Raw genomic sequence first — 24011 nt, forward strand, 5'->3', positions numbered from 1 at the left:
CACCGACCGCAAGGTCATGACCTGAGCCGAAGTCAGACGCTCAACCGACTGAGCCACCCAGGGGCCCCTCCATTCTTTTCTTTTGCCCTCCTTCTCGACGGCCCTGGAATTTAGTGCTTCCCAAGCTTGGTCTCAGGCTTTCCTTTTACTAGAGAAACTGGGATAAGAAAACATTCATATTCCAGAAGAGCACTGTCACACATAGATTTGAATCCCAGCAAGCAATTTGACAAACTCACTCACCTGTCTTTCTTTTCTTCCACAAACATTTACTACACAATGGTCTTATGTTTGTTTTGGGCAATCCCGAAAAAACCCACAAGAGAAATTCGGGCTAGATCAGGGTTTCTGGAATACTAACACCGTGGACCTATAAGCAATGTATATTTTCTTATAAAAACTGCAGTAATGAGGGGCGCCTGGGTGGCTCGGCCAGTTGGGCATGTGATATTGGCTCCGGTCATGATCTCGCGGTTTGTGAGTTCAAGCCCCGCGTCGGGCTCTGTGCTGACGGCTCAGAGCCGGGAGCCTGCTTCGGATTCTGTGTCTCCTTCTATCTCTGCCCTTCCCCCACATGTGCTCTGTCTCTCTCTGGCTATCAAAAATAAACAAATGTAGGGGCGCCTGGGTGGCGCAGTCGGTTAAGCGTCCGACTTCAGCCAGGTCACGATCTCGCGGTCCGTGAGTTCGAGCCCCGCGTCGGGCTCTGGGCTGATGGCTCCGAGCCTGGAGCCTGTTTCCGATTCTGTGTCTCCCTCTCTCTCTGCCCCTCCCCCGTTCATGCTCTGTCTCTCTCTGTCCCAAAAATAAATAAACGTTGAAAAAAAAAATAAAAAAAAAAAATAAACAAATGTAAATTAAAAAAAAAATTTTTTTAAAGAGCTTTGTCAACCTGACGAGTCTCCGGTGACACGCCCCAGGACTCTGTCTTCACTGCTGCCCCGTGTATCTTTCAATCCGATAGGATTTATGAAAACAGGGCAACTGCTTCCCATTTGTTGGGGAAGGACAGCAGACACAGCAGAGGAAAAGTAGCATGTATGCATGCCTTGACCGTCTACATCGAAGCAGCAAATCCAACAAGAGAAAATTTAACAAGGACCGACATCAAGACCTACATTTGGGGCCCCAGCACCAACGATCCAAATCTGGGGTGCCTGTTTCAACGTAGGAGGCAGTCCGTCAGCTGTTAGCTCAGCGTGTGGAATGGCCGAGAACAGAGAGGGTGTGGGAGGACAGCATCAGGAGAAGCACGTCATCCAAACACGGGAGCAGGGAGCCCGGCCGGGGGGTCTGCCCCGTGGGAAGCAGAGCAGGAGAGAGACCGCGAAGAAAGGCACTTCCTCGGGTTTGAGGTCAGAATTCTGAACACCTTTCCACCTGGAGAGCTGGTTCTTACAGGGGCGAACTAATTAACTGATTCATTATTTCAACAGACACTAATTGAACTGCACCCTGGGCCCCTGTGGGCTAAGTGTTGGGGCCACGCGGGGAACAAGACAAACAGGTCCAGGACCCGAGCAAGGGCTGCCGGGCGCCCCGACTTCGACAGCGACGGGGACCCACGCTTGGGCTCGGGCTGCGCTTCCCTGGTATCGTAATGAGTGTTGTCACCGTCATCCATCATGGTTGTCTCTAGGGTGACACGGAACCACCTAAGCCCATCGTTTGTCCGGGAAAATTATCCTGAATTCAAATGTGTTGCCATCGGAGGCCCAGCGGCTGTGCCTCTGATGGTTAGAGTGGACAGGGCGAGGGGCCAAGGGTCAAGGGCGTAGGCTAGACCCAGGCCTGCCATGACCTCTGTACAACCTCAGGCGAGTCCCTATCTTCTCAGCGATCTTGTGTACTTCAATTCTGTGGTTTTGGGGTTCTACGTTACACCACCCTTAACATGCGTGCGCTCATACGCCCACATTTGAATTGATCGCCAGGCCCCTGTCCCCTGCCTCCCTGCGCTCCTTGCTTTCAGTGACTCAGCCAGGCACTTACAGGGTCTGTGGCCCAAAGGAACAGTACTCTACTGGCTCCGGGACCCTTCGGCCATTTGCCCAATACGTAGGGAACCACAGGGAGAAGGGACCCAGAAGAGACGTCTTCACGTGGTGGCATTCAAGTCTGTGTGTGAAATAAACCAAATGGTCAACTTTGTGGGGTCGGGGAGGAAGGGTTGTGCAACTCCCACTCCTTCAGAAGGGCTCACCTGAGTGGCTGAGCGGTATGCCAGAGTCGCCCAGCACCGAGGAGGGCCAATTGGCTCCCCAGCCAACTTGTCTTGGGGGCCAGGGAGCCCTTTGGAACCAACCACGACATGCACTCATTGGATCCAACAGCTGGCAACTTCTCCAAAAGCCACTGTGCGGGGCGTCTGCTGGCCCCAGATCCCCTAGCAGAATCAGGAACAGCAGAGGTTGCTTGCTTCCTCTCTCCATGACGGGCATCGGTGAAGGACCTGGGGCCTTCTGAAAGGAAGGATAGAGGGAAACCGACTCTCTCCTCTTTCTGTCCCCGGCGGAAGCAGTGGGATCCATCAGATTTCTTTCATCCTAAAAAAAAAACCCCTAAACTCTCCATCCCCGTGTTGTTTTCTAGACACTGCCCTACTTCACTCTTTCTTTCGCAGCCCAACTTCTGCAGAGCTGCGTGCATGGAAGCTCACCACTCCTGTCCCACCCGCCCTCTCCTTGAGCCAGCACTACCTGACTCCCATCCCCGCCCACCAAACTATACCACTGCGGTCACCAACCACTTCTTACGCTCAAATCCAGAGGAAGCTCTCCCATTCTCATTTGCTTGGACCACTCGGACGCATTTGACCCTGTTGGCGCCTCCCCTGTTCTAGAACCTCTTCTCTTGGCTTTTGTGACGCCGTTCTCTTATCGATCCTACGTCGGCCCCTCAGATCCCTCTTCGATCCCTTCCTGCAGGCTCTGTTTCCACGGACCCGTGTTTTTCAGCTCGGCTTTCTGTTACATCATAGTGTCACTGTGTGCTGTGCCCCACCAGTGGACTGGGTCCATCTCGGCCGCCTTGGTCATTACCACAGGGATTCATGACGTCCTGCTCATTGAGTGAATGGATAGGTAGATGAATGGACACACGGACGGTTCCATCTGGCACTACTCCTCACATTTTGTCCAATGGAGGTGGGCGGACTTCAAGGCCCGTATTGGAGGTAATAACTCATCCGCAGGTGACCTATTCAGGTACCTTCTCGACTAGCGTGAAGGAGCTTCTAGGAGGAGGAGGTGGTGGGTCCTGGGAGAGAGAGGCATGTCACCTGAGCAGAAGAGGCTAATACCATGGCTCGGCCCTGCTAGATTCCTGGTTCTTTCTAGAATCTGAGGTTTCGATCACGTCCAGTTATCCACAGTTAAGAAAGGAAGGGGGACACTAAGAGGGCCGCTGGGGGGAAGGGGTGAGGAGAGGAAGAGGGGAGAGAAGGCTACGCAGAGAAGGGGGCACTGAGAAGGCGGTGTCGGGGAGGCACGGGTCCGAGAGGAGAGTAAGACCTTGGGCGTGCTGAGGTGTGTCCGTAAGTCCTAACTGTGGTGACAAAACCGCTCCCGGGCACGTCAGGACTTCGGATGGGATTGCCACTTGGCAGCTGGGCCACTCTTCATTGCCCCTCTCCTTTTAAACCTTTATAGCAACAGACACCCTGTTCTGTGCAGACAGCTCACAGCCACCTTCTGGGCAGAGTGGCTACTCCCTCCTCTGGGCCCTTGGCACCTTTTCTCACGTCTGATACAGGCCTGGCTGCAGCATGTTGGAGCTTGACCTGCCCGTCTCCTTCGGAATGTACCGCCCTCTTTGTCTCTGTACCTCTGGCCACTAGCTCAGGCCTGGCGCCTCCTACTACAGGCACCTGCTCAACATAATGTATTTGCTTTTGAGGATAAAGGAATGAATGAATGAAGATTCAAAGACTCTGCCCTCAAGGGGCTTACAGTTTCCCTGGGCATATGAAATAAAAGCAATAAGAGAGGGAGGAGATCGGTTGCTGGCTCCTGTGTCGTCATCAACTGGGAAGACGGACAGACACCCGCAATGCCGGGTTTCCCTGATGCACGTCCGATCAATTCCTCTGTCACAGAAACCGGGTCCCAGCACGAAAGAAACCAAGAGCCCAAGAAAGAGGCATTCCCAGGCTTAGTAGCCTTTGTTATTAATTTGTCATCTACCGGGGAGCCTGGGTGGCTCAGTTGGCTAAGCGTCCGATGTCGGCTCGGGTCATGATTTCGCGGTTCGTGAGTTCGAGCCCTGCGTCGGGCTCTGTGCTGACAGTGAGGAGCCTGCTTGAGATTCTCTCTCCCTCTCTCTCTGCCTTTCCTCGTCTCCTTTTTTTGAATCGGCTTTTGAAAAATAAAAGAATTCAGATGATCTGTTTCTGGGTCTGCTTCCACGGTTGGACAGTAAGCTTTCCAAAGGATTTTTATTTTCTTTTTCTAATCGTGATTATGAGCATCTTGGGACCAGATTTCTGAGCTTCGCCTCCTGGCTCTACCATTTGCTGCCCGTGTGACCTCAGTTTCAACGCTGGTAAATTGGTAACTACTGGGATCCTAACAGTATCCGTCGACGGGGCCACGAGCCGAATTAAACGGGTAGACACTCAGTAAGAGTCCGTCTTATTACCATCTCCGTCTTTGTCCCCGGTGTCCAGCCTCATGCCCCTCACCCACTAGATCGTCAATAAATGTTTGCTGAGTCGGAAACAGAAGCAAAAATATTCCTTGGCGTTGAAAATCATCGTGACGCTATCAGACATAGCTTCGGTAGATTCCACAGCTGAACACAGACAATAAAAATAAAGTCAGTTGTCAATGAATTGGGAATACCCATTATTGCTCCGGCTACAACACAAACAAACGAGACTAATAGTTCCCGGCTCTGAAATGGATCCCGAGAATGGTTATGGCCGCCGACGGCTGACTGGGGAGCTCTGGGGGAGGTGCGTAACTGTAGCAGCATCGCATCTACTTGGACGGCTGCTGTGCCCTTGCGTGTCCGTGCGCGCTCCTGGCCATCGGCGGGGAGATCTGCAAGCCTGGAAGCCCCCGGGGAGGCATCCCAGAAAAGTGGTGAGAGGCAGTGTAGACTCGGGGCTTTAGGGGGCAACAAACACATCCCGGTGGTGGAGTTGGCCTTTGAGGGTCTGCGGGGGCATCCCGGAGGTGGGGGAGACGGGGACCGCCCGGCTTCCAGGAATACCCATTGTCAGCAGCCCAGCTGTCTTTAGGGACCAGCTAGATTTGTCTCCTCCCTCAGGAGCAGAGTTCTAGAGTTTTCCCCCAAGCCTCACCATTCATGCCACTGCTCCTTTCTCTGGGGCTTCATGACTTCTGGCCTCACCTGGCAGATCGTCCTCTGTGTCCCCATTCAATCCCAGGAGGAAAGTCTGGCTGACGTCGTCCGTCGTGGTGTTGCCCCCGCCACCCCATCTGTTTATTGGCTGCCTCTCTGCCACAAGTCCTTGGGGCCCCTTCCTCTGCCCGCACCCCCCCCCAAGTTCAGTCAGGGACAGGCCCTTGCTTAAGCTGCTGCCTGGTCTTTGCTTCTCTTGCGAGGGGTGACGTGGGGGGCTAGGTCCCTGAAGAGGAGGACGCGTAGGGGCAGCCTGGGGTTGACGCTCCTCGTCTGGTGGCCGGGTTCTCAGGGGAGAATGGGCGAAGCGTCGGAGGCTCACAGGTAGAGGAGGAAGGTTCTGGTGCGAGCACATCGTGGATCTCTCTCCAGCCCCCTGGTGTCTGTCGGCCCTCTGAGGGCAGCTGCTCTTGACTGTCTCCGTGTCGCTCTGGAGAAGAGACTGCGCTCTGCCTCGGCTGTGCCTCTGGCTGCCACCATCTGGCTCCCTCTGGAATTTTGGCTGGTGTCTCCAGCGGAGGCGTTGGGGTGGGTGGCCGCCTCCTGTCAGGTGGGCCCCCGACGGCAGGAGGGAGGGCTCTGGAATATCTGCTTAGAGCTCAGGCTGTTTCCTCACCCCCTCCCCCGCCACAACACACACACACACACACACACACACACACACACACACTTGTATAATCACACTTTCCCTCTCACCTTAAAAAAAAAAAAAAGAGAAAAACTCTCAGGAAATATTTCCACTTTAATTGTCACAGGGAGAGCGTGGCCCACTGATTTCCCCGCCTGCCTGGCAATTCGGCGACGGCTTTCTGCCAGCCCCTCACCAGCTGCGGCACCAGGGGCACGGGACTCCCGACACCCCAGCTTTGAGAGGGGGTGCGTGGCTGGTGACCTTCACCAGATCAGTTTCTTGGGCGGGGTTCTGTTTCTTTGGGTTCAGAGTCCTCGGGGTGGGGGAGACCCCCGTGTGACCCAGCAGATCGGGTCGCGTGTGTGCTCATCACAAATGCTGGGCTGAGAAGGGGCGGGACAGGCAGCAGGGTGGAGGGGGGTGGGGGGGGGAAGTCCGCTCCTCCCCACCCTGCGCGGATCTGTGGCTCCAGTCACCCCCAGCTGTCCACACCTGCCTTGCACTGCTCTTTGGCTCACTTGTCCCTCTTAGCTCATCGTTTACATTCTTCCAAACGTGAAGTCCAAGGTTCATTTACCCTTCAGATGTGAGCTAGGTGTGGAGGCACCCTGGAGAGTAATTGCCACATGGGTGGAGCTCGTAGGGACACGGGGTGGGGGGGGGTGTCTATCAAAGCACCACAGAGGGACATCACCTGGGCCTCGGATGGCGAGGGTCACGGAAGGCTCCCAGCCAAGGTTCCCCGGGGCTGACTCTGAAACAACTAGAAAAGGCTACCCTGTGGGCCACACCATGGGCCTTGGAAACCACAGGGCACTGGGGGCCCACCGCCAGCCCTCCATGCTTGGTAGGAGCCTGCACAAGGTCCTTGAGATGGGCGGGGGGCAGAGGGGGTAGCCAATCATCGCGGGCTCCAAAGGAAAAGAAAACCACAAAATCAAGATGAGGAAATGGTCCATTAAACGCCTGCAAAACGTGCTCTTAGGTCACCCAGTCAACTGCTTCTCTAAGCAGCTCCACGGTTATATATAAAATAGCTTCATGGGGCATGTGGGTGAACTTGAACGGGTTCGGTGCGATTAAGGGTGAGGCCTGCCCAAGGGTGGCCGGGCCCGGAACGGCTGAGCCGGCCAGCTGGGGGTACCCCCTTCCCACCCCAGGGGAGGAAAAGAACCGCAGCCCCACGTGGGGTTGGGCTTACCCCGTGGGGTTCGGCAGGGTGGGGGGCGGCCTGTGGGACAGATGTGCGTGCAGGGGGGAGGGGAGACGGCTGTCCTGCGGACAGGGGCCGGAGGAGCAGGAGAGGCGGCTGGGGGAACCCCCAGAGGGGTCTGGGCGGGGAGGGGGTGGGGGCGCCGGTAGCGTCCCCCGGGGAACGGGCGCTTCGTGGCACCCCCGGACGGGAGCATCGACCGCGTCCCCGCGCCTCCTGCGCGCCCCTCCGCAGCCACAGCCGGTGCCACCGAAGATAAACACGCATCCCACAATTCACCGTGGTTTGTTTTCCCCTCCAACTCCAGATGGCCTATCTGGGGACGGCCGAGGCCCCTGGGTGCGGGCCGTTGCCGTTTTTGATGAGCTGTGCACATATGGATACCGAAACATCTGGAGCGGCCATGTGCTGCTCGGGGCAGGCCAGCCCCGGCGAGCCAATCAGGAGCCCCGGGGCGCCAGGGGGTGCGCGCGGCCCAGCCAGCGAGCCCCGATAAATTATTCATGACCGAGTTATTTGTGGTGCGAGGGGTCCATCAGCTACTTTGATTAAAAATCCAATGAGTAATGAATATGCAAACGCCAGTGACTGCTCCGAGCAACAGATTTGTCAAATTGTCTATACTTCGCCGAGATAAAGGAAAATCTCCTGGGGTCCCGAAATTGAAAAACCGCACCGTCAAATCGCAGCATTATCTTAATTATCAAATCTCCTTGGCCGTGCACATACCCCGCGTGAGGCTGAGCGGGGCGACGGGGGGAAAAAATGGAGAGGGAGATAGATATTTGTCTCTGAAACCGGGGGCCTGGCTAGCAAGAAACAGCCTGGTGGAGAAGTGATTTTCATTCACATGGTGACTCCGCAGCCATTTAATTATTTTAATTAGGCTTAATTAGTGGTAAATTTACAATGATATGCTTGATACCTGGCATTAAATCTTTCATGCATAAATGTTTTGTTAAAATGAGGAAAAGGCAAGTGGCATTTCGCCAGCAATTACGGCTGAATGTTCTAATGAAGGATTAGGCTCCGCAGTGATTCATGAAGACAGGCGGGCACCAAACTTGTTTGTGAGGCGCCCGGCACACCATAACTCAAGTGTTCCCACTAGCATCACGGCTGTCCTTGTCGCTTCAGGGAGCGCCTGCCCTGGGTGCCAGCCAGGGCACTGGGGGCCGGGGAAGCTTTGGGGGCGCTGGCTCAGAGCCCCAGGGCCCTCCGTGTGAATGAGCCACTCCGACTCCCCGTCAGAGAGAGGGGCTGCTTCTGTGCGGGGTGGAAAGCCACGGCCACAGGGGGGTCAAGTGTCACAGAGCAGGTGATCGATCGTCTGTGGCCCTGGCTAGTTTGTGAGCGGCGGGAATTGTTCTGTTCTATGGGCTCTCTCAGCCCAAGACCGGGCTGGGCCCAGAGCAGGTGCGCGGGATGCGTTGGCTGGGATAGATGGGGGCCTCCGTGTCCCTGCTGTGGCCCAGCCTCGGCCGTCAAAGCTCTGAGCCGCAACAGGTTGCGGTTTGGACGGAGTGAGTCTGGAGAGCCTGACGGGCCGTCCCCCACCGCCCGCCTTGTCCCGTCCAGAGGTCTGATGTCTGCCCTGCTCCGCCCTCCCCGAGATCCCTTTGCCAGGAAATGAGGGTTTGTTCTCTACATTCAGAGGTCGGCTTCAGCTACTTCCTTCCCCCCAAAGTGGGGGGGGACACCTGGACCAAGATGGGGGCTCGGAGAGAGCCAGGTGGAGAGAGGGAGGGGGCAAGGGGCAGGAACGGAGAGGGTGAAGGAAACTGTCCCGGGCCTGCCGCATAGCCCTGTAACACCCTCACATCTGGCTGGCCCTGGCCCTGGCCACATGCTCGTTCAGTCCCTGGCAGAAGTCAGAAGTCCGGAGTGTGACCCGGGGGGCCGTTCGTGGGTCCCCATTTCACTTCTGCACTCCTGCTCCCTGGCAGCCGCTTCCTCCCGCCAGTGGGGAGCCCGTGCCTGGCATGTCAATGACTTCCGCGTGCGTGCGCTGGCCTCCTGCCTCCCTTTCTCCCCCGTCCTGCACTTGATCCCCAGTCACCTCCCTCCCGGGCTCCCCCACGCTCCGTTCCCTTCTCATTAGCTCGAGCTCCTCTTAACTCAGTGCTAATGCCTTTGGCTCTGACTTAACCACTTCCCCGGAGAGTCCCGATGTTATGTTTCTTAAGCCCGTTTTCAATCTCCCAACCACGGGGTTATGTTTCTTGGTTTCAGCCTCTTAATGGGCTTTCAGAATTTTCAAGCTCAGCTTTTTTTACCCTTTGCAAGAAAAGATATGACTGTTAATAAGGAGGCCTTTCTTTTCTTTTCTTCCTTTCTTCTTTTTTTTTTTTTAAATTAGTTTTTCATTTTACTCATTCAGGGAGCGTTTATGCAGCCAGATGGGTGTTTCTGTCTTCAAGTGCTCACTACTTATATCCACCAGAATGGAAGTTCCACGAGGGCAGGGACCTGAGTGGGGGGGGAAAGAAAAACTTAACATACATAATTCTATTTATTTCAACAGGGCAGATGTTGACGCCCCAAGATAATGCCCCATATTCACCCTGTGGCTTTGTGTCCCCCTGCCCCAGCTCCCGGAAACAATGGCACACACCCCAAGATGTTCCATGATCCTCTTTGAGAAACAATGATTCGGGGGCTGACCAGGCTGGATCGTGGTTGCGGCCGGAATGGGGGAGCCCCAGGTGAGAGACACTAGGGAAAGGAGGGAGCTTTTCAGATGCTGTGAGGTGTTGGTGGAGGAGGAACGGCGCCCTGGAGGAACGTGAAGTCCCCAAAGGGTCAGTTCCGTACAACATGGGACAGCGTCATACACTCAACTCTTATTGGGTCAGATCGTGTGGGGCTGGGGAAAACGTTCTCCTCTTCAGGTGGAGGTGACGGGGAAGTTCTGACTGCAGGAGAACACTCTGCCCTAGATGAGGAAAGGTCAGGATTCACAGACTAGGGGATGGAAGCTACTAGAAGGGTGCTGAGAAGAAGGGAGGGGGCTCAGATTGTTTGCTGTTTAATACAACCTCAATGACGGATGCCCAATAAATGTGGCAGAGTGAACATATGTTTACTTTCACTCCCTCCCCAAACCCTACTAAAATAACAATGAAGGAATAAAAATAGGGGCATAAATCCACACTGGGCATGAGAAAGAGGAAATGACATCACGCAAGGGATCCCAATAAAATTGTTGAAGCTGGGAAGTAGAACTTGTAACAGATAACTCATCAGATGGGAGACAGCCAGGGTCCCTGTAAAGGCAAGGGAGTGGCGGTGGGCTAGGGAGGCAAAAAGGGCCAAACTCTCCCCCGCTGTAAAACCCCAGAAAGGGGACCCCAGATGGCTCAGTCGGCTAAGTGTCTGACTCTTGACTTCGGCTCAGGTCACGATCTCGCCGTTCATGAGTTCGAGCCCCCGAATTGGGCTCTGCGCTGACAGCGTGGAGTCTGCGTGGGATTCTGTCTCCCCCGTCTCTCTGCCCCTCCCCCAGTTGGGCGCTCCCTCAAAAAAAAAAAAATTAACGAAAACCGATTCTAAAAAATAGAACCCCAGAAAGACTCAGGAGCTGGAAGCCAGGAGGACCCCTGGAAGTCGAGGGGCGAGGTGGTGCTGAACTCAGTGGAATTGCTCGGGAACGCATGATAGTATTTCCATCATTCCTCCCAGGTGTGCGTCCCAAGGCCACTCCCAAACACATCTCCCGAATACAGATCTCTGTCTCAGTCTGTGGCCTAGAGGGCCCAACCTGAGAGGGTGCGTCCCAGGAGTGGTTCAAGGGAGCCGACTCTAAATTGGGATTGTGGGACTAGATTACCTACTGCTGGCCGCTGGCCGGTGGGGAGGGCTCCTCAGCTGGCGTGGATAACTCCCTGGCATGCTGTCTTGGGGTTATTGTTAAAACGTTCGCTCATGGCACACCAGAGTGGGATACCGGGGAAGGTAGTACTCTGGTGGGGGCCATATTCGAGACATTCCAGAGGTTCTGGGGAAGTAGTAATTAAAGAGACTGTCAAGTTAAACGGCTACCGCTAAGGGCAATTGACGCATTGGAGAAAGAAAGAAAAGGCCGAGGGTGATTAATCACCAATTAAAGGCTAAGTCTGAAAGTCAGCGAGCCCAATCGGCAGCACATAAAAAGACTTCAACTCTTGCAACTAGAGGTCAAGAGAAGCCGAGGACCAGATCCATGACTTAATTATAAGAGTAGCAGAATTCTAGAGGAGGTTGAATTCTTGAACTCAGAAAGTCGGTCATGCCAAGGTCAGGGCCGTGACTGGGGAAGAGCGGGACCCTGAGAACTGGATGGGGCCATTCAGGTTGATGCACTCCAAAGCCTTCAATCTCCAGATCCCTCTGAACCTTGTGGGTCCACAGAAGTTGTGCCCCCCACTTTTTTTTTCTGTTAAAAGATAGCAATCCTCTCGCACTTGAAGGTGATGCAGAGGCCTCTCCCCTGCAGGCCAATGCAAAACTCTCTCAGGATTCGCTTTCACCACCACTGCTGATCACCAGGCCTATCGTGACACCTCTGTTGGAGTGGGGGGAACACAGCGGGGGACGGGTAATAAATGGAGTCTTGACCCAGGTACCCCGTGACAGGTCCACTAAGTCTACAGACCTACCCGTTGTTCATTTCCCAGACTCCAAGTGTAGACTTTGTAGTGGACATACTTACCAGTTGGCAGAACTAGTCCTTGACGTGTGGAGTTGAGAGTCACTGTAGCGAAGGCCAAGTGGAAGTCTTCAAACGGCCTCCCCCACCCAGGGCCAAGGCAGTAAATGCAAACCAGTATCACCTTCCCCGGGGAATGGAACCCTGTGATGGCAGGTCATTTGAGCAGCGTAGGGTGTGCCATAGCGGTCACGGCCATGGTCGTGGTCACGGTGTGCTGCCCAGAGGCCCCTCAGGCTTCAGGTACTCACTTCCCCTGTTTGCTGGGAGTATTATTGATGACTCTCAGCTCAGGTGTCTCTCCAGGACATGCTATTAAAGGGAATCCTCTTGCCCAAGGTCGACACCCCTCCCTGGGGTAGCCCGCTTCCCCTGGCCAGGCAATGAAAGACAGTAAAGGCCCATCCCTCTTGCCTCAGGGCAAGGCAATTCAGGGCGATCATTCCAGCTCCAGGGCTCTCTGGGATTGGCTGAGTCTTTTGTGGTGACTGCAGCTCCTCTCCTCCCTCTGCTCAATCCTGCTTCCCTCTCTCCCGGCACCGTGACAACCTACAGGCAAAGCTTGGAGTCTATCTCCCAGGAACTATTCTGGTAGGGTCTGTAACCGACTAAGTGTGACCCCGGATTTCCTCCCCTCTTAGTACCACCAAGCCACTGTGTCTTCCCCAGCCAGCAGAAAGGAGCTTTGCTCTCGGAAAGGCTAAACACGAGAGCCTTGGCCTTGGGGGACATAGGTACCACCAAGGGTGAGGCAAGGGCCGGTCTGCCACTTGGCTCCCAGAATGCTGGAGGCGAGGCTTAGAGTCACCTCCCTATTCCTTCCCCAGTGGATGACTTTCTTTCTGGGTAAACCAACAGGCCCAAGAGAAAATTCTTACAGATGCCGGTGGAGGGAGTACCATAAGGAAATGACTACTGTCTATCTCGCCATCTTATAATGAAGCCACCCACCCAGGCACTGAGTGTGTCTGAATGCCTTTTAGCATCTTATAAGTACACATGGATGTAAAGACAGGAATTACCAGATACTCAAAGACAACGTCTAACTTGAAAGGCAGATGTCAATATGGAAGCGTTGGAAAGGGGGACTCAGGAGAAAGAGAAAGAGTGTAGGGAGCGAATGAAAACTTCCAACAGAAAAGTAAAATCCCAGAGGAAGACACAGTGTCTATGCAACAAAAACAGGATGCTACACAAAAAGAGCAGTCAGAGAGAGTCTGGAAATTCAAACTCCCACTGCAGAAATAAAAGCTGTGACGTAAACATAAGTGTGCATGTGAGTGTGTGTGACTGCGAGTGTATGTCTCAGGGTGGGTCGGACAAGTGTGTGTGTGGGGGGGTGTGAACGAAAATGGGAATGTGAAAAAATTAAATCTCCAGCTTGCAGGGAGGGAAGATTTTAGATCATCTCTAAATTTCTTTTGAACCAAGAAGTAAAGTATAAACATTTTACTTAGAAATATGAAGATATGGGGTGCCTGGGCAGCTCAGTGGGTTGAGCGTCCAACTTCGGCTCAGGTCATGATCTCGCGGTTCGTGGGTTCAAGCCCCGCGTCGGGCTCTGTGCTGACAGCTCGGAGCCGGGAGCCTGCTTCGGATTCTGTGTCTCCTTCTCTCTCTGCCCCTCCCCCAGTCACCCTCTGTCTCTCTCCCTCTCAAAAAATAAATAAACATTAAACAATTTAAAAAAAGAAAAAAAGAAATAAGAAGACAGGGGCGCCTGGGTGGCTCAGTCAGCTGAGCGTTCAATTCTTGGTTTTGGCTCAGGTCATGATCTCAAGGTTCATGAGTTCGAGCCCCAATTTGGGCTCTGTGCTGGCAGCATGGAGCCCGCTTGGGATTCTCTCTCTCTCTTTCTCTCTCTGCCCCTCCCCTGCATGTGCTCTCTCTCTCTCTCTCTCTCAAAATAAATAAGCTTAAAAAAAAGAAATATGAAGATAAATACAAGGAGACATAGCTAAAAAGTGATTGCCTCTAGGTTTTGGGAAATCTGAGCTGAGAGGGATACTTTTCACTAAAAGCCCTGTGGAACTACTGAACAGTTTAAAGGTAATATGTGTATTAGCTTGTTTAAAATGCAAATCAAAATTTTTAAAAATGACTTCCAGGCCATCTGCTCCTTGGGTTACCCCAGGTGAGTGCCTTGGTTTCCCCGTTTATCAAATAAAGACCAGACCGCTCGCTTTTGGGGGCTGTTCCGAGAATTCGGCCGGGTAGTAAACACAGAACACGTTTCCTACCTGGAAAGCTCTGGGCAAATGATGCTAGCGTGGTCACGAACGTTCTACCCGCTGCTGGATTTGGCCAGCGAGAGAAGCGGCAATGGTTGTGCTTTTTGGATGGTAGTGTTCAGAGAGGCAAATCCCTTTTCGTTGTAAAGGCTTTAAATGTCTCATTCTGAGACAGATTGTCTCATCAGAAATACTACCATAGCTGGATGATTTGCAAACCAGCCACCAGCTAAATTTGCTGCCTCCTAAAATAGTTTTGAGATGTCTTCAGGACAGGCCTGGTCCCAAACACATTCACGAAGGCAGCCAAGACTGTCTTTGGTGCTCCCACGGCAGGCGCTCCTGGCCAGCAGTCTCTGCAGCCCCCACCCCAGACACCCCCGTCCCCTCTGCCCCTCTCCTGGTCCTTCTTTCCAAACAAAACCTGCTCTCTGGGAGGAACCGAGATCCTAACCACACTGCAGATTATGATACGACTGGCCAATAGCAGTTTAGGTCAAACCACCCCTTTCCCAGAAGAATGTACATTTAAACATGGAATAAAGTATTAAGCTAAAGAAATAAAGCTCTAATGGTGAAGTCATGCAGAAACTAGACATTGAAGACGTAGATTTTGGAAAGTGACGGTATCCTAGTCCTTCTAAAATTATATCACACCCATCAATAGAGTTGTAATCTCTATTTCTATACAGAGGCAGCCCCCTCTCCGACAGAGCGCTGCTCTGGGACCCCAGACACCATCTATGCGCTTCAAATTAACGGAATCCTGGGACTTCACAGACATAGTCCTTCAAAGGAATCTTTCCGAGCCTTCTTCCTGGTACAAGAAGTCCATTCCCAGCGTCCCTTGACGTACGATCCTTCATCATCCTCTATGTTAATAGACCTTTTCCCTTTTCCCTTCAAGACCTAGCTTCATGCTATTGTGGGTGGTTTTTATTATTAGGAAGGACTTCCTCATACCGGTTTGGATTTTGATTCCCCTGATTTTAATCCATTGGTCCCATTTCCCACCTCTGGAACCAAAGAGAACAGCAAGTGGAGTCTCCTTGGTTTATGTGAAGACGTTGTGTTGGTTGGCGCTTTCCAAAGTGTGCCCCGTTGAACACTAGTTCCAAGGGACGCTACTAAGAGGCATGTGACGAAATGGTTGGACGGTCAAACGGGTTTGGAGAATGCTGAGCTAATTGAAGTTGCACAGATTTCTTTACTGCTGGACTTTTGGGGCCTTTCCGAAGCTAACGCACCAAACCGTGCTCTGAGAAGGGGATTTAGAATGCTCTGATTTCAAACGTGGGTGACCTTAGAATGCTCCTTGAATGGCTGGGCTGCCTTGTGGGATTAGTGTTGGGGAATTACTGGTCCTGCAGAACGAGCTCTGTGCTGGGAATCACTGGTGTGCAGACGCCAGCTTCTACCAACTCACAACGGCCGACGGTGCACATCTCCCCCCAGCTCTGCATTTCGCGATGGCACGTTGGGAGCTTGAAATTGGCCACAGTGGGAATGTTTACACAACATAAACTGGCAATTGCTACAAATCTGGATTCTCGGAGTGCTGATCGTTAAACATTTACCAGCGCACCACTCAATCAGAGGCCATGGGTTAAAACCACCAGACACTAGACCTGGAGCAAGTCATTATGCCTTTCTGGGTCTCTCCCTTCGTCTATCGTAGTGCGCGAGCTCAGCCGTCCTCTTCTTCTCTGAGACCCTGCGACTCCCCTCAGAACGCCCTTCTGGGTTCAGTGTCTCCAGTCCGTTCACCCATTCTTCATATGTCATGATTACTCAATTTCTTACCACCCTGGCTGGCAGCTCAAGAGGCCAAATGGTGTCTGGGTGGTCAGTTTCCTTTAGAAGTGGAAGTTTCTGGGAGGAGACACCGTCTTCCTGCTATGTCCTGGACAGTGTGAGCTGGTGAGCTATAGAGCACCCAGGTAAAGGTCAGAGGCATCTGGAGGGAGACGACTCCTGCCCAAGGCAGTCCCACGTCTTCAAAATGGTATATTTCTGCCACCAGCGTGGCTACTCCTGTGCCTCATGCTCACACCGGGCGTCACTGAGTGGTGATGCGTCCTCGTTCTAGGGTGCAACGTGAACCCTGTCTCCTGTGTGACCTTGACTAATTAGACTCTCTGTGGTTCACTCAGTTTCCTTAGCCAGAATCTTGGGAAATAACAGCACTTAGCTCTGTGGTTATTATCAGGATTAAATGAGAACACATGTAAAGCACTAAGGATGATGTCTGGCACATAAGTGCTCAACAAAGAACAGCTTGCATAACTTGTTGTTGTTGTTAATCAATTATAACACCCTTTCCCACTGTCTTAGATGCCCTTGGTGCCCTGCCCAGATCCTCTTTGCCTGGCCAGTTCTTCCAACTCCCAGCTGTTGTGAGTTTGGGATCCTAATAGCTCCCAGCTGCACTCTTCTCCGGAACATGTCCCTCAGCAGCTGGGAATCTCCTCTTCGGGGGATAGCGGGAGGTCACGGTCTCTCCCCACCTACCTTCAGAGTCAGCCACGGCCGGCCACTGACTGACGCAGGGATACGTCAAATGTCTTGCCTCATTGGCGGACAGCCCTGTGGTACCATTTCCATGCCAGTGCTCCCCGTAGATTAGGCTTTAGCTGAAACCATGTCTTGGTTCAGCTTCTTCTCCTTCATCCCTCACTTTCTCACAGGTTTCTCTGGAGACCACTCCCTCCCTAAAGGAGGTGCACGGGAATATCTGTTTTGGGATCTGGAACCACACCGAAGATAACCACTGAACCTGGATACAACCTGAACATAGCATTTTACACAAGGGAAAAAGAGGAAAGCTGTTTTGTGTCTTGACCTGAGCTCTGAAGTGGGGGGCGTTCCCCCCCCCCGATTATTTATAATTCAAGCGTGTATCGTGCGAGGGGTTAAGCTATGTCATGGTACAACCTGCATTGTCTGGGAATACCCAAATCTACAGCTAACATAAAAATGATGCTAATATGGAGAAGGAATGCCCGTGGGGTATTGAACGGAAGCAAACTCAGACCATGGCAACATGCCATCAACCCAAATTATTCTCCACAGATAAAAGCTTCATTGACAGTAGTCTCCTAACCCTACCTAACAAAACACACAAGGAATCTATATCCACCTTGAATGAGAGTCAGGAAACCCAACAAAGAACAATATTAGACCCTAATATCTTCCACCCCAAAAACTCTAGGTAGCAGAACAGCGAGTCCCTCAAAAGGAGCATGCTTGAAATGAATACATATGTAAAAGGAGTATTTGACCCTATAACAAGATCATGGCAATATGGGAAAATAATTTTCATGTTGCAAAAGAACCCAATAGAATTTTTAGAAGTGAAAACACCATACTCATTGATATAAAAAAAAGGGGATGAGTTAAAGAGTGGATTAGATACAATTGGAGAGAGGATTAGTGAACTTGAAAATATGTCTGAGGAAAATACCCAGCATGCAGAGAGTTAGAGATAGAAATACGGACAAGTAGTTAGGAGATATGGACGGCAAGATGAGAAGACACCGTGTACATCTAATTGGGGTTACAGAAGGAGAGTAGAGAGAATGAGAGAAAGCCAACATTAGACAACATGATGTCTAACAACATTTCAGAATTCCTGATAAGCATTAATCCTCAGACTCGGGAATCACAGATAGTCTCAAGCAGGATGAATAAAAACAAATCCACCCTTTAAACACCACACATTGTACTAAAACCTCAGAGCCCCAAAGACACAGAGGTCTTCAGAGAGAGAACAGAGAAAAGATAGAGATTATTATAAAGGAATTAGCAACTCTAGAGCAATATCAACTTTAATAGCATCTATAGAAACAAGAAAAACACGGAATAACATCTTCAAAGAGTTGAGAGGAAAAACCCTGCCAGATTAGAATTCTAATTAAGAGGGAGGAAAAAGGAAAGCCACTTCAAAGAAACACAGGGTTTTCTTTTTTTTTTAATGTTTATTTATTTAGTTTTGAGAGAGAGAGAGAGAAAGAGAGTTCGAGCAGGGGAGGTTCAGAGAGAGAGGGAGACACAGAATCCACAGCAGGCTCCAGGCTCTGAGCTGTCAGCACAGAGCATGACGTGGGGCTCGAACTCACAGACTGTGAGATCATGACCTGAGCTGAAGTCGGACGCTTACCTGACCGAGCCACCCAGGTGCCCCTGGGCTTTCTATTAACAGGTCTTCTGTGAAGGACTTATGGCAGGATGATCATAGGAAGAAGGAAATTTTACCTAGAAGCAAGAACTGAGGTGCAAAGAGAATTGTTAAACAAATAAAATGATACACATGTGGAAGAATCCAATCAAATATTTCCTGTATAGAACAATAGTGATGACATTAAATAATTTTATTAAATATAAAACAATGTGAAACTAAAGTACTGGGTAAGAATAGCATGTAAGATAGGAAGGGGCCTAAAAAAATCCCCAAATACCTTTAGAAAAAAGACGAGAAGGGGCCAATAGTGGTTAAAGTATCCTAAGGTCTTACATTATTTGATGGTATGGAGTTTTATTATCATCAGACTTTATTACATCAAGTATGAATGTTTAAAAAATTAAAGACAGCCACTAAAAACATGTACAAGCTCCAAACCAGTAAAGGAAAAGAAGAGAAATAAGGAAAAAGATCACTCCAACAAATAGATGGAAGAAAAAGAAATATAGAAAAAACAGAGTAAAAAAGATTGCAAAAAATAAAACAGTGTATGTAAATCCATACAGAGTACTAACCACAACATATTTCAGTGGATTTAAATTTCTGGTTAAAATAGAAATTATCAGATTGGATTGCAATTTTTCAGCTCTAGATCGTTTATATGATGCGCATCCATCATGAAGACACCGAAAAGTTGAAAACAAAAGGAAAAGTTACAATGAAGGAAGGAGAGGAAAAGAGATGTTCTCGATGGCACGAATAAGACCTCAGAATCCAGCCTTTACCCCTTGAACATCCAGTTAGGTGAACCCATAAGTATCCCAGTCCTTCCGCAAGCTTGCCACCTTGCTTGAGTTGGGTGTTTTCACTTGCAGCCAGAAGATGACTGATGGATGCAAAAGTGGACACGTGCAGCTTGGGGTGCTGGTCACTCGAAGAAGGGCAAGGTGAGAGCCATGTTTTAAGAGACGTTGGAATGAGTCAGTGGACCAGGCAATCATTCGGGCAGGAGGTGAGGAGAGGTGGACTAAGGAAGCGTCCAATACAACTGGAGAAGAAATGGGAGTGTTCCCAGAAGACTGAGTTGAACGTTTGACTTGTCTAACCCTAAAAGCCTTCCTTCACACAGCCCCCGAGAACATGCTAGAGTTTATATGACATTTATTGTGGGGCTTCCCGAGGTCATTAACAAAAACAAAACAAACACCAAGGGCAAGAATATTTTAGGCACACCTTCGATCGAAGTGATGAGGATGTCTGAAAATCATTAACTCCGGAACGAGAGCCCAGTAAACATAAATAAAGATGCGCCCCGTATCTCAGACTAGTTGATTTATACGTTTCTAGATGGAAATCCAGGAACGTGGGTGTCTGCAAATGGGACACGTAGGGCTATCCGCTGTCTTTCTGAGCTTCATTTCTCTTGCATGTTACATGAGGGGATTGGGCCAGCTCTCCAACATCTCTTCTCACTTTGAAATTCTTCGAGTTTATTAAAAAAAAATTTGTTTTCAAGTGTGAGATAACCTGAGTAGAGAAATATGTATGGTTCATTCTGTGCCTTCAAGTGTGTGTGTGCGTGTGTGTGTGTGTGATCAACAACTACGTGTGGGTCTGCATTTTCCTCTCCATGTCTCGCCACGGCTCTGGATGCCTATCCGTGCGTGTACATTATCATTTGTTCCTTCCTTCCTCCCTCTCCTCCTCCTCCCGCTGCCTCCCTTTTCCTCTCCCTGCAACTCTGTGAAATGCATGAACATTTCTCAGTTATGTGATGTTCTCAGCAGGAGGATAGAGCCAAATAATGGTGTTTCTAGTTATTACTCTGATGAATCACAGGGGAACAGCCTTCACCAAGGTAGAACGGCTTGCAAAGAATATGTTCATTCAATTAAAAAAAAAGAAAGAAATTGAAAAATAAGATACTGCCAACATGGGGCTCTGAGTGATGTAGGGTTTATGCACTGATTCCATTTGCAATTCAAGCAAGAAACACACCAGAGAGGCACCTGGGAGCGAACTCCTTGGAATGGGGGAAGGGTTCCCACTGCCGACCAAAAATCCTGTGCCTCAGGTGAAGTTTCTGGAACAAGGAAGGGGAAGTGTAGACAGTCCTTGGCTTCCTTCAGTCTAGTCTGAACAGAAGATTCTGTGCTAGAGACGCTGTGACTCTTCCCAGGGAGAACTGGTTGACCTGTAACCTCTACTGCCCTGGTGGCCATGTTTTCTACCACGTGATTCCCTGCCCCATCCCCTCAGCTGATGAGCTCAGGCATGGACACCCTGCTGACCTGTGAGTTAACCTGGTACGAAAAGATGAGCCAAGCCAGTCAGATGCTGTGTCTCTGACCTTGGAAACGCGCTTGGATCTGATACCAAGAATGAAGCGATTACCAGCAGAGGCTGTGGAGGAGAGCTGGGTCATGGTGGCCAGGTACAAACCGAAGTTAGGAAAGAGCAGAGTCAAAAAGACAGGGGACGGGGATCAAGAGAAAGCAGAGGTGCCATGTGATCCTGCAGTCAAGATCCTGCAGCCAAGGAGAGGAGGGAGGAGGGGAGCTATTGCCAGGCATTGTTCTAGGCGCTGGAAAAGAGACAAAAGTCCCTCTCCTCCTGCCGCTTCCCTTCTTAGTGGGCCATCCCCGAGGCGCTGCTGTGGCACCTGCGACTTGCACCATCACACCTGATAGCATTCCCTATCAATTTCATTTTCCCCAAGCCCCAGACAACTGTACTTTGGGACTACCAGCTCCCTCTGCCCAGCAGGCTTTTGGTCTCCAGCCATAGAAATGAACTTTGGCCAACTTAAGCCAAGGAGGAGTTTCGAGGTTCACGGAGCTAAGAAAGCTATGAGGGTAGCTCAGAGGATTTAGGAACCCGCCCTCTCTCACTCTATCCTGTCACCTCTGCTCGTCGCCGCAGACAGACCACACACGGCAGGCAAGATGGCTGCCACCAACCCACCCTCACACTCTCCCCGCTCAGCCTCCGCAGGAAAAAGAGAGTGATCCCAAGGAAGATTCTGATTGGTCCAGCCAGGTCATGTGTACCCCAGACCAACCACAGCTGCCGGGGAATGAGGCAAGGGGTGAGTAGTCAGGTCTACATCCGTAGCCAGCTTTGTGGCCTCAGCGGTGGGCAGCTCCACAAGAGAAAGAAAGCCAGAAGAAAAAATGCGAGAGGAAGCAACAATCGCTACCACAGTCTAGTGGAGTGTCAAAAAGAAAGCCCCAAACAGCCCAGGTCAGATTTCGGCTCCAAGCCCCTAACTCACTGCTGACCTTCCTGGATCTGGAGCGGCCCTGGGAGAAAGCGTTCGGTACCATGTAACTTTGAGTCTATTTACTAATCGCCTCCGAGAAGGTGGCTGCTCGAATGCATTAGGATAACTCGATTGTAAGATTTTAATGACATAACATGGAGACCTCGGGAGGCCTGAGCCCTGCGGTTGATCAATTCACATACCTTTCACTCAGGCCCAAGTGACTGAAAATCATTTTGCTCCCCAAGCTCTTAAAGGTCAGGAGTTGAATGCTTCAAGAAAATCTCTTTCTCTATCGCAGGAAACCTCTTGCATTTAGCATCCTGTCAATCAGGAGCGCCCCGGGAGGCCTCTGAAGGGGAGTGCAGAGAAAATGCAGCCTGTGTTCCTTTCTTCCTTCCTTTTCCCCTGGCTGGGCTGGGGTGTGTGTGTGTGTGTGTGTGTGTGTGTGTGTGTGGCATGGGGATGCTGGCTGGGGGGGGGGGGGGTGCAGCCTGGTTGTTAGAAGGTACCTGTCTTCCCCCGAGATGCTTTCTGGTGGCAAGTTTGAAGCCCAGGGACAATAACGACCCTCCCCCCCCCCCCCCCCCCCCGAAAGGTCTGTTCCAGATTGTGTCACAGTTTGGGAGGGAGACAGAGAAAGGTTGGGGTGAGCACTGAGATGAGCACAGCCTCCCAGGCCACCCCAGCCCCCCCCCCTCCCCCCAGTCAGCTCTTCAAGAAAACTCTTCCCCCCCCCCTCCCCCAAATCCCCTCCCGCGGCTCAGGGCAGGTGTCCAAAATGCAAATGAAGCCCAGCGCCTCTGTGCCCCGGCTTGGCAGGGAATCTGAAGCTATGTGTCCCCCCTCCGCTAACTGGCCTGCAGCTTAATGACATGCAAATGGGAGGAACACTGTCTGTCAAATGGGGCCTAATCCCTTTGTCCCTACCTGCCAGCCGGGCAGCCTTGGCCGGACCACTTCTGGCTGGGAGGGCAGCTGGGAGGCGCTCACGGGCAGTGCCGGGCAACAAGGCCGGTTGCCTGGTAACCCGGGCGCTGTCAGGGGCCTCAGGTGACGCCGGGGCTCACAGGGGCGGCGCAGAAGTGGGCGTTCCCACCCCTGGAACTCGGAGCCTCCGAGGATTTAGGATTCTGTGGACACATGTGACTTTGAGCAGGGGGTTCTTTATTGGTTTCCTCAGTTTCCTCACCTCTAAAAAGAGGCCGCTGTTCTACAATCAGGGTTTCACTGAAGAGGAGGCATCCTTCCTAAAGGCCAGCGGCCACCCTCCCCGCCCCGCCCCCCATCTCCAACTCAGCCTGGGCAGCTCGGTTCTTCTCTGTCTTAGAAGTTGGGGGTCCACAGCAATAGCACTGCTAGGAATTTACCCAAGGGATACAGGAGTACTGATGCATAGGGGCACTCGTACCCCAATGTTTATAGCAGCACTCTCAACAATAGCCAAATTATGGAAAGAGCCTACATGTCCATCAACGGATGAATGGATAAAGAAAATGTGGTTTATATACACCATGGAGTACTACATGGCAATGAGAAAGAAAGAAATATGGCCCTTTGTAGCAACGTGGATGGAACTGGAGAGTGTGATGCTAAGTGAAATAAGCCATACAGAGAAAGACAGATACCATATGGTTTTACTCTTATGTGGATCCTGAGAAACTTAACAGGAACCCATGGGGGAGGGGAAGGAAAAAAAAAAGAGGTTAGAGTGGGAGAGAGCCAAAGCATAAGAGAGTCTTAAAAACTGAGACCAAACTGAGGGTTGATGGGGGGTGGGAGGGAGGGGAGGGTGGGTGATGGATATTGAGGAGGGCACCTTTTGGGATGAGCGCTGGCTGTTGTATGGAAACCAATTTGACAATAAATTTCATACACTGAAAAAGAAAAGAAGTTGGGGTCCAGAGTAAAAATAATTAAAGCTTCATCTGCTGAAATCAACGTTTGAAAGGCATTAGGTTTGGCGATGTGCTGGGCCTTTCCCACCTCTCCTGGGCTGCGGGTTTGTCTCAAAGACCCTGGTGGGGAGAGACCCGACCCAGGCAGCTCTCTCTCTCCGTTTCACAGGTGGTAAAACGGAAGCCCAGAGAGGTGACGTGAGTTTCCCACCGTCACACGGCTGGCTAATGCCGTGCTGAGGTCCACCTGGAGTCTGCAGACTCTAGATGGGGATTCTTTCTGCTAAACTCACTGCAGAAACGCAGGGCAGGCCAGGGAAGACCTCGGCCCTCAGTGGATTCCAGTCCTGACACTGCATGGATGTAAGAGGGTCAGAGAGTTTGGTGCTCAGATGTGGCCAGCAGGTGAAGACTGATGCCAATACTGACCTTGGCTTCTTAGCCGTGTGTGTGCATGCATGTGTGTGTGTGTGTCTGTGTGTGTGTAGTATGTGTGAGAGAGAGAGAGAGAGAGAGACTGGGTGATTCTGCACCCAAGTGTC

General features: G+C 51.5%; 3 long non-coding RNA genes across 4 annotated transcripts; 1 reads left to right on the forward strand and 2 right to left on the reverse strand.

Annotated features, from left to right (window-relative positions):
- Window positions 1–918: 918 nt before the first annotated feature.
- On the reverse strand, window positions 919–2932 carry LOC123385871. Its single transcript, XR_006599035.1, has 3 exons — window positions 2757–2932; window positions 2204–2462; window positions 919–2118 (listed from the first exon to the last, which is right to left on the reverse strand). It is a non-coding gene; the product is annotated as an uncharacterized LOC123385871 (long non-coding RNA).
- Window positions 2933–2956: 24 nt separating this feature from the next.
- LOC123385870 lies at window positions 2957–4831 on the forward strand. The gene is made up of 2 exons (XR_006599034.1): window positions 2957–3175; window positions 3651–4831. It is a non-coding gene; the product is annotated as an uncharacterized LOC123385870 (long non-coding RNA).
- Window positions 4832–9564: 4733 nt separating this feature from the next.
- On the reverse strand, window positions 9565–22742 carry LOC109501155. 2 transcript variants are annotated; one of them, XR_006599036.1, is made up of 4 exons: window positions 22502–22742; window positions 21775–21923; window positions 11041–11208; window positions 9565–9680 (listed from the first exon to the last, which is right to left on the reverse strand). It is a non-coding gene; the product is annotated as an uncharacterized LOC109501155 (long non-coding RNA). The 2 variants fall into 2 exon arrangements; XR_002743339.2 differs by lacking the exon at window positions 11041–11208 and having other exon boundaries at window positions 22502–22733.
- Window positions 22743–24011: the final 1269 nt, after the last annotated feature.

This window comes from Felis catus, chromosome B3, assembly GCF_018350175.1.
Source record: "Felis catus isolate Fca126 chromosome B3, F.catus_Fca126_mat1.0, whole genome shotgun sequence".
Lineage (NCBI taxonomy): Eukaryota > Metazoa > Chordata > Mammalia > Carnivora > Felidae > Felis > Felis catus.